Source organism: Suricata suricatta, chromosome 3 (genome assembly GCF_006229205.1).
Source record: "Suricata suricatta isolate VVHF042 chromosome 3, meerkat_22Aug2017_6uvM2_HiC, whole genome shotgun sequence".
Classification (NCBI taxonomy): Eukaryota; Metazoa; Chordata; class Mammalia; order Carnivora; family Herpestidae; genus Suricata; species Suricata suricatta.
Window position 1 is genome coordinate 164,869,808 of NC_043702.1, and position 9,131 is coordinate 164,878,938.

General features: G+C 43.1%; 1 long non-coding RNA gene across 2 annotated transcripts in view; it reads right to left on the reverse strand.

The window, feature by feature from the left end:
- Positions 1 to 350: 350 nt before the first annotated feature.
- LOC115286831 overlaps positions 351 to 9,131 on the reverse strand; it is a 22,203-nt gene continuing 13,422 nt past the window's right edge. For both annotated transcript variants that reach the window (XR_003906306.1, XR_003906307.1), the window contains 2 exons: positions 1,924 to 2,015; positions 351 to 642 (listed from right to left, as the gene is read on the reverse strand). This is a non-coding gene — a long non-coding RNA (uncharacterized LOC115286831). The remainder of the gene's footprint in view (positions 643 to 1,923; positions 2,016 to 9,131) is intronic.

Sequence of the window (9,131 nt, forward strand, 5' to 3'; positions counted from 1 at the left end):
TTTATAAACAGTTGACTAGATTATCAGTGAAATACATCTTTGGGTCTTCTGCACACTGTGAATACGGATCGAACAATTCTCTGGTCTCAAATTCCCTAAGTAAGAGAATATTCACCCCCCACCACCTCTCACCTTCTCCCGAATATTCCTTTCTTAAAGACAGACAGAAGATTATTTTACTATCCTTACTATTTGTGGAATTTTCTTTTTAGCATAATAGAGCCTGAATCCTTCCCTCTGAAATGGAAACATGTCTTGGTCTTTTTGTTATATTCTGCAGAAGTAACCCCAGAAGGCAGCTGGGTTTTGGATCTCTGAGGTGAACTCAGACCTTAATTAATGGATCTGTTCCGTGACTCTTTTAATGAGAATTCAAATACATAAACCTTTGGGATTGAATGGACCCCGATGGACTGCATAATTCCCAAGCCACCCACAAGGTATAGTGATGCTCCTTGGTGTGGTGGCCACCAGTCTCCAGACGACAAAAGGGAGGTCCCGGTGAGGAAGAGGGAGAGGGGAGGAGCTTGGCTAGGGACAGACCTCTGGTGTGGCTTTGAGGTCCCAGCAAATTGGCATCATACCTCCTATCACTAGGGCCTGGGCTGTTGGCCCAGATCCTGCATCAGAGCAGTTGATATCCTAGGATAGAAAAAAAAGGAGAGATTAGATTCTACAGGGACTGACTGAGGGTCTGCAGAATTGTTTTCCATTTACTGGTGGGACCAAAAGGGTCCTGCAGAACCCCCAGGTGACCGATGTCAGTCCTGACCAGATGTGGGGCCAACACACCCTGCCTCCAAGCAGCCCGTGAACCAAAGTCCTCGGGGCCTCTTGGGTCCAAAGGCATAAATCATCGATTTTCTATGAATTAAGGATTACTGCTAAATCGTGTGCTTTCTATTAATAGATCTTCATAAATGCTGCAGGTGCAGCTGGAGCTGTCTTTGAAGTACTACTTAATCGTCCCCTTTCCAAATCCTCATAATCCAAGCCTCATAAAAAACCCCGGGGATTATTGACTGAGTGGGCCTCAGGGATCCCTAAAGGTGCCGCATCTCAGACGCTGGCCTGTCCCCATCCCTGAGGTGCGGCTGCAGGCCCGGGAATGCGTGCCAGGTGTGGCTGTCCTGCCGGCCGGCTGTCTCCTCCTAGGCACAGCAATGGTGCGCACGTGCCGCCTACTCCTGCGTCCTCATGTTCAACTTTCAGGCGGTATTAAATAACTTGCTGAAAATAATATTCTTTGGAACTATAGTTTAAGACAAATCTTCTCACTCTAATTAATTAATTAATGAGCATCGACCTGCATTAAAACAATTTCATTTGTTCCAGTCAATCTATTTATTGTAATGACTTCAATTAAGTTAAAATTTCACTTGTCAAATGAATGAATTTTGTTACCATAATTACATTTCCGTCCTGATCTTCTGTGCCTCCCCTTCCTGACACTGTCCCCAACCACCCCTCATGGCTTCTTAGGCCCTGCAGGGCCACATTTACTAACACGAATGTGCTCAGTTCCCATGCCTAGAATGTACCCCCCCTTCTCTAAGTGGTGAAATTCAGGCTCCAATGTCACCTTGTGAAGCCTTATGGAGTTGCCAAGTGGATTCTGTACCTTTCTTCTTTCTGTTTCCATAATGCTTTGTTTATGCCTCTATTTTAGCAGTATCCATATTTGAGAGAATTTTATCAGTGTAGTTGTTCATTTATTCGTCGCATTTTTTAATCTCCTGGGTTCCGGGCACTGGGTGGGATCAGACCCAGAGTGCCTGATGTTAACTAGGTCAGTAGTATATGCCGAGAGTTATAATAAAAAGCACTCTGAGGTCTTAGGTAGGGAGTCACTCGCCCTTTCTGGGTCGTGAACACTGGAGAACTGCCTTATTGGGAGCACTCCATGGAGTGCCCGTCACTTACCCTGCTCGATACACCTTCATGGAGTTATTGATGCTGTTTACAGATGGCTGGATCTGGACTCAAATTCTACAGCTTGGAATCTCATGTTGTGCCTGTGAGAAGATGCTTAACTTAGGGCAGGTCGCTTGAACATTCAGTCCTCACCCATCAATGAAATGGGGATGATAACCTAAGTCTGGCACAGTTAACCAGAAGGAAATGGGGAAATGTAAGTGAAAGCAATGCGAACACCGACAAAGGAAGTAGAGGAAATGCCCCACTGTGAGTGATGTTATCTTCATGACAGGACACAGTGATTCATTCTCCCGAAAACCACCCTGTACACAACACCTCGTGAGCTCAACTACAAGCCATGGAAAACTAAAACCACACTGGTGTCAGGATTATCACAAAGGGACGGGAAGTCCTGGTCTTTCGCTCCTGCTGAGCTGTTGGTCCATATGTTATGCATGTTTCTATGGAGACCATTGGGTTGATTTGAGATAGCTGCGAAATATCTTTGAGGTGTAGTCAGTTCATTTTATTTTAGGTAGAATGGAATCAGTGCATGAACATGTCCACACCCCTCGGGAAGAATTTTCCCACTAGTTTTTCATGGTCTGATAGAAATAAGACTTATTGGACGCAGAATCAGCCAGATGCATGTAACCATTATAGGTGGGTTTTGAGAATTGCTGTCACGTTCAGATTTCTTCTTCTTGCCTTGATAACTATGGTCAGTGTGCACCTGAGGGTAGACAAATCCATCATTGGTTTAAGCAGCCCTCTACCGCACCATGGTGCTAAAACTCACAAAATTAATCAGCTGGTAGAAAGACACCCTTGGAGGTGAGTGGAAGGAAGAAGATGTGAATAGAAAGGAATGCATTTGGACAGGGATCTATTTATCATTTGTACCTTCAGTGTGTGGTGGGCCTATAAAAACATGGCAACGTGTGAGAGAGTGGAATGCACAATGAAGAGAGGCGAAGGCTTCCAAGGAAAGAGATGACGTGTTTGCCTCTGACAGTAATAGCTACTCAAATGCAAATGGATTTTGGCAAAATCTTTGACTATCCTTCCCACGTGGAATGGTGTTTGTTCAATGAGGTGGCGTGCGATGAGAAATAAAGTCCCATGTGGCCTGCAGAAAGAAAGAAAAGAAAAGACCTTTTCAACATGTTCAGGTGCTCTTTAGTGTATGATTCAGTCTGAAGCTGGGTTTAGCCTGCATAGTTCATTAGCCTTAAAACCTGCTTGCCACATGGTGGGCGGTGGAGGGGGAGAGGGGAGGCCAAGAGGCCAGGCGGCCGTGGCTGACAACTGTGGGGTGTGCTGTGGTGTGGGGCCACGCAGCCGGGCTCACGTCTGGAAGCCACGCCAGCTCCATACACACCATTCCTTCTACCTGCCAGACCAGTGCATTACTCCGCATGGCAGTACGTCCTCTGGCCTCCGGTCAGGCACTCCTTCACTGGAAAACCAAGAAAGAAGAAAAGAACACCCCCAACTCCCTTTGGATCTGATTCTGAAAGTTGAACTGACCCTGTCCTCATGGCTGAGGGTCTAAAAGTCCGAGGAGCAAGCTGCCTTTCTTCCTTTTAACCCTTAACCCCCCAAACTGGCATTGTAGGAGCAGCCACGTGGTGGTGTCCACATTTTCTTCAAATTAATTGGCGGTCCCCAGAATTGTCTGAGGCCCGGAAGTGGACATTTTATTCCAAACTTTGTAATATAATTTGACTTTCTGAAGGTTGTAAATATGTCAGATTGCTTAACAGAAGCCTAAACACCCTAAGTATTACAACTATCGTTAATTGTTCCGTTACAAATTTTACTTATAGTTTAATGGTAGATATCCTGCTATCATTGAATAGGACCTATAGGTACTTGAGCCTTTCTGGTTTAAGAGGCTCCTTTTGCTGGGAGGAAAGACTTTCTGGACCACCTGGCCCTGGTGTGTCCCCACTAAGATTCTTTGCGGAGTGAATGGGAGGGCTGGCCTCCCTATCAATGAGTCCTGAGGAGGTGGTGTTAGTTTCAGACTCAATGGGATATACTAAGTGGGATAGACTAGAATTTCTAAGATTAGTCCTGGAGGCCAGGCTGTCGACCACCCAGAGGAGGAGACTCACACCGGTGGTTACCAATGTCCCTGGAGCTCTTCTCTGAGGACAACTATCCCTGGGGACTCTCTCAGCAACCCCAAGGATAAACTTTTTCTGCAGGAAAACATGCATGAAAGATTGAACCATGCTTTCCCAGAAAGACAAATAGGAAGTACATTAAATGTTTGGTGTCTTCATGTAGCTCTGCATTGCAATTCCCTGATGTGTATGCATTTTCTCTGTAATAAAGAAATGACCAAAAAGAAAAATCCAATAAAGTCTCACAGTGCTGTTAGCAAACACTTGTATGCATTCTCCTCTGAATTGTGTTTAGGGATGCATTTCTCTCCCCGCCCCCCCCCCTCCCCGCCTGCATTTGCCTTGAAAAGTAAGCAGCCACAAGTACTCATTTAGCTTCCTGATACGATCTGGGGAGTGCTTGCCCTCTTTCCGCTAACACTAATTAGGGACCTATCAGGGTCCCCAAGGGACCCCACTTCTCACTAACACCATCCAGCACCATCCAAAGGGAGGCAGGGCTCTCATAAGCTGTTTGCCCCAAGTCACCTAACGAAGGTGGCAAATTCCCAGGGAAAGTATCAAATGAATCTGTTAATGAGCCAAACACTAGGAAAGAGGGTAAGGGAGGAGGGGTATGTGCAAATCCAGAGACTGAATGAGCCAAGGGAAATGGAGGACTTATTTATCTGGCTGTTAAATGAGTGTTAATGTGAAGGTCTCTTATTTTGGTTGAAAGCATTTTCAAGCCAAATCTTTGATGATAGAAAGGCGTCTCAGATAAGCCAAGAGCTTCAGAGTTTATATTTGAAAAGAAAAAAAAGGAAGAAGAAGTAGACGGCAATTTGACCCTCAGAAGCATGAACGTTTCAGTATAAATTATGGTTATTATTTATATACATTGAGATTTTTGTCTCCTTTAAAGCAAGAATTTGTCTTGCACCAGGCCCAAATTTAACTGGGAAAAAACTTAGAGATCAGTTTGTTCAAACTCTTTATTCGATAAGGGAAATTAAGTGACATGTCCAAGTTCATACAAATGAACGTAATATCTGAATTTGAAATGGCATGGGCGGGGCGCCTGGGTGGCTCAGTTGGTTAAGCCTCCGGCTTCGGCTCAGGTCAGATCTCAAGTTTGTGGGTTCGAGCCCCACGTCAGGTTCTGTGCTGACAGCTAGCTCAGAGCCTGGAGCTGCTTCCGGTTCTGTGTCTCCTTCTCTCTCTGCCCCTCCCCCTCTCATGCTTTGTCTCTCTCTGTATCAAAAATAAATAAAACATTAAAAAACAAAAGAAAGATATGAGGAATGGGAATACATTTAAAAAAAAAAAAAGAAATGGCATGGGCTTAACCTATTTCATTGTGCACCAATGATGTAATTTCTACCATATTAATCTGTAAGTTTATTCCTCCGGCTTGTTTTCTTCCCTTTCTTCCCTCTGCCATCCCTTCTATCAATCTCGCTTTTTTGGAGTGTATCGAGACATCAAATATGCTGCTTCTTTCCCACTACATCCATATCAGTTCTATAGTTTCATCTTCTTTGTTGGTTTTGTCATCATTGTTTTTTTTTATTACCAGGTAGCTTGTCAAGGTATAGGCCACAATTTGTTTCTACATTCCAGTTAGGGGCTGTTATGAATACAGATGCCATGAACATTTTTGTAGAGATCTTTGTATTAACCTGTGTTTCCTTTTGTGTTGGATAGAAATTTAGGAGTGTGACGGCCAAGTCACAAGGTGGGTATGTTTCTGACTCTGTACAAGTCTGCCATGTTGTTTTCCAAAGCAGTGGTACATTTTACACCCTCCAGCAGTAGATAAAAGCCCCAGTTCCTACACACCCTTCTCAACTTTTGACATTGTCAGTGTTTCTAATCAGAGCCATCCTAATAAGTATGAAGTATTATTTCTCTGTGGATTTGACCTGCATTTTTCCCCAATGACTAAAAGTAACTTTTCATAACCAGTTGGCCATTGACACAACTTCTTTTGTGCTATAGCGGTCAAGGCTGTTAACTCATGTCTTATTGTTGTTTGTCGGTTTGTTGTCTAATCATAAGGATTATTTATAGTATCTGGATAAATGTCAGTTTCTAGAGATAGCTATTGCAAATATTTTCTCCAGTCTTTTCAGTTTTGCTTCTCATTTTTAATGGTACCTTTGATTAGCAGAAGTGTTTCATTGTGATAAAGCTGAATTGCTCAATGTTTTTACAGTTAGTGCTTTTTGTGTCTTGTCTGAAAAATCATCGCCTCCCCCAAGGACATAAAGAAGCACCTGTGTTTTCCTGTTCTAGAAGCTTTATGAGTTTTAATTTTTTTATTTAGGTGTACGATGTTTTTCAAATTAATTTTTGTGTGTGATGACAGACAGATAGGCCTCTTTCCTCTTATCTAACTTCTACTTCCAAGGAAACTAGAATCAATTGTTCTAGTATAATCTTGTAGACAGCCTATGCCCTTGTGTTACTTAAAGAAAGAATGCATCAAAGGGCATCACTGGGGCATTTATGAGATGCTTCAGGAATGTTCCCATCAACTCTTGTACTGTAATTTATTATTATTTTCTTGTATACACCAGATAATAGAGATAAATGGGTTTTCTTGTTTTGTTTTTCTATCACCATGTAATTCCTTATGTTATTCCCTATATCTGGAAACTTCAATTCTTTTTCTCTATCTGCTGATGTCCTGCTTATCTGTCAAATCCTAACTTAAATACTGTTTCTTTCATGAAGGCTATGCTTATTTGCCTGCCTTATTTTCTTATAATCCTGAATTTTCCTATGCATCCTACCAATTATTTAAGGTAGGACATTGTCCTATTCACTTTAAAACCACCTGAAGAAGCCGATATAGCAAATTGTACACAGTGGATGCTCAATGAAGGATTACTGACTTGAATTTTACTGCAAGTTAGGGGTTTGGAAAGAGCATTTTGTTGTGGGGACTTCTGTCTACAATTCATCTTATCTGAAATAATGTGCTTCTTGATACATTAAATAATGCATAGCAGAATGCAAACATATACCTAAGCAAAGGACATTTTGGAAAAAATGCCCTCTCTAGTAGGTAATTTTTGACTTCAGGATTTCAGCCCAAGAGACTGGTTTAGGTATATTTAAAGTATATGTTCCCCTTCAGTGGAGGGAAGGGATGGTCTCTGAGATGGACTGGATGATAAGAAATGGCAGGAAGCTTAGTCCCAGAAGGAAAGTCTGGGCACCAGTACCAGAAAAATGGAGAGTGACTGGTGGGTGGGCAAAAACAACACACATATGGTACATGTCTTTCAACCCCAGTGCATGCCCTCCCGTGCTAAGTGTTTGCTGATGCTTGGTAGGAAACAAATGATTTCCTGATAATAAAGGGGATTTTGGAACTTGTAATAAATACTGGCACCTGCTTTTCCTGGCACATATTTGACTGTAGCTACATAGAATGAATGAACTTATCTCTACGAATATAAGTTTCCCACAAAATAAAAATACTATTAAATGCAAGCAGCGAGCCACACCCCCACCTCCATTCAAAAGAAATATCAACCCATGGTAACATAGAGTGCTTTTACACCAGATAATTGTCATACATGTGTGTGACCTCACTTACAGGGACAGGGAGACTGTGATTAGGAGAACAGGCTGTCACTGACTTTCATGTGCCTCCTTTGACTCAATATGTGGTCGGGTAGGCATTTAACAATAATGGTAATATAACAATAATAGTAATATATTTAATGAGTATTTACAACGTGGAGGGAACATGTCTAAGTACTTCCCATGTACCATGTCATGCAATCAGCAAAGAAAGTTTCTGAGGCTTCTCAGCATCTGAAGTCAGGCTCATGAAAGATGATATGAAACCTGGACAGTGGGTTTTGTGCATTCCCCTGTGGTGGACACTGATACATGGCCCAGCTCCCCCTTCAGGATGGTGGGTGTGCTTTCTGCAGGGGCTGGGAGTGCTGCTGGCTGACAACCCTCAGTTACCAGCCCTCTCTGAGAAACAACCACAGCTAAGAAGATCTGCTGTGCCCACCGGCGGCTCATATCCAATGACTAGACAGACAATGTTGGGATGCAAAGGCCTGTACCCTTTTACCCTAACCTGGGACCACCCTGCAAGGCCACACCAGCTCCAGCGGGGCTCCCTGTGGGATAGCTGGAGCCTTTGTTGGGACTGTGTTGCAGCCTACTTTTTCCTCTGTCCCATCCTGATGCCTTCCTTTCTCCTCCATGTGTATTGGTCCACAGAGCACTTCCTGCATATTCACTTTCATCTTAGAGTCAGCTTCGTAGGGAACTTGATCTGTACACCCATAGAACCAGGCCTCCAGTTAGTATGATTTTTGTATCCACCTGGTAGAGCTATTCCTGACTTGGTGGCAGATAGGAAACTTGGAATGGTCCCCTGACCACCTCCATCTTGCCAGGTGTTTCCTAACCAAGCTTGTGCTCCTCTCTGCCCAGGACAAAGGGAGCATGTGTGTGCTGACACTTGCTCATCACAATGTGCCTGGCCTTGGGAAGGGTCCCTTGTCAAGGTTTCTGGGTGTTGGGATTCCATCCTGAATCAGTCACTGGGTCACTGCAGGACTACAGATCATCCAACCATAAGCCTTTAAACTCTGGCAGTAGGTTGGATGGGGGCTCAGATTTTCTATTTGCAAGTTGAGGATGTTGAAATAAATAATCTTTAAAGTTCTTTAGCTTAAGGGTGTCTGGGTGGCTCTGTCAGATGAAATCTGACTCTTGATTTCAGCTCAGGTCATGATCCCAGAGTCATAGGATCAAGCTCCATGTCAGGCTCCATGCTGAGTGTGAAGACTGCTTAAGATCCCCCCACCCTTTTCTTTTTCTCTCTCTCAAAAAATTTTTTTTTTAAAATTAAAAAAAATAAAGTTCTTTAGCTTAAAAAGTCTATGATTTGATAAAAATAATTGAATATGCTTGTGCATATGTAACTCATCTGAACCTTAGGATTTTTTGAAAAATTTTTTAATGTTTAATTTATTTTTGAGAGAGAGAGATAAAGACAGCATGAGCAGGGGAGGGTCAGAGAGAGAGGGAGACAGAGAATCCCAAGACAGGCTCCAGGCTCTG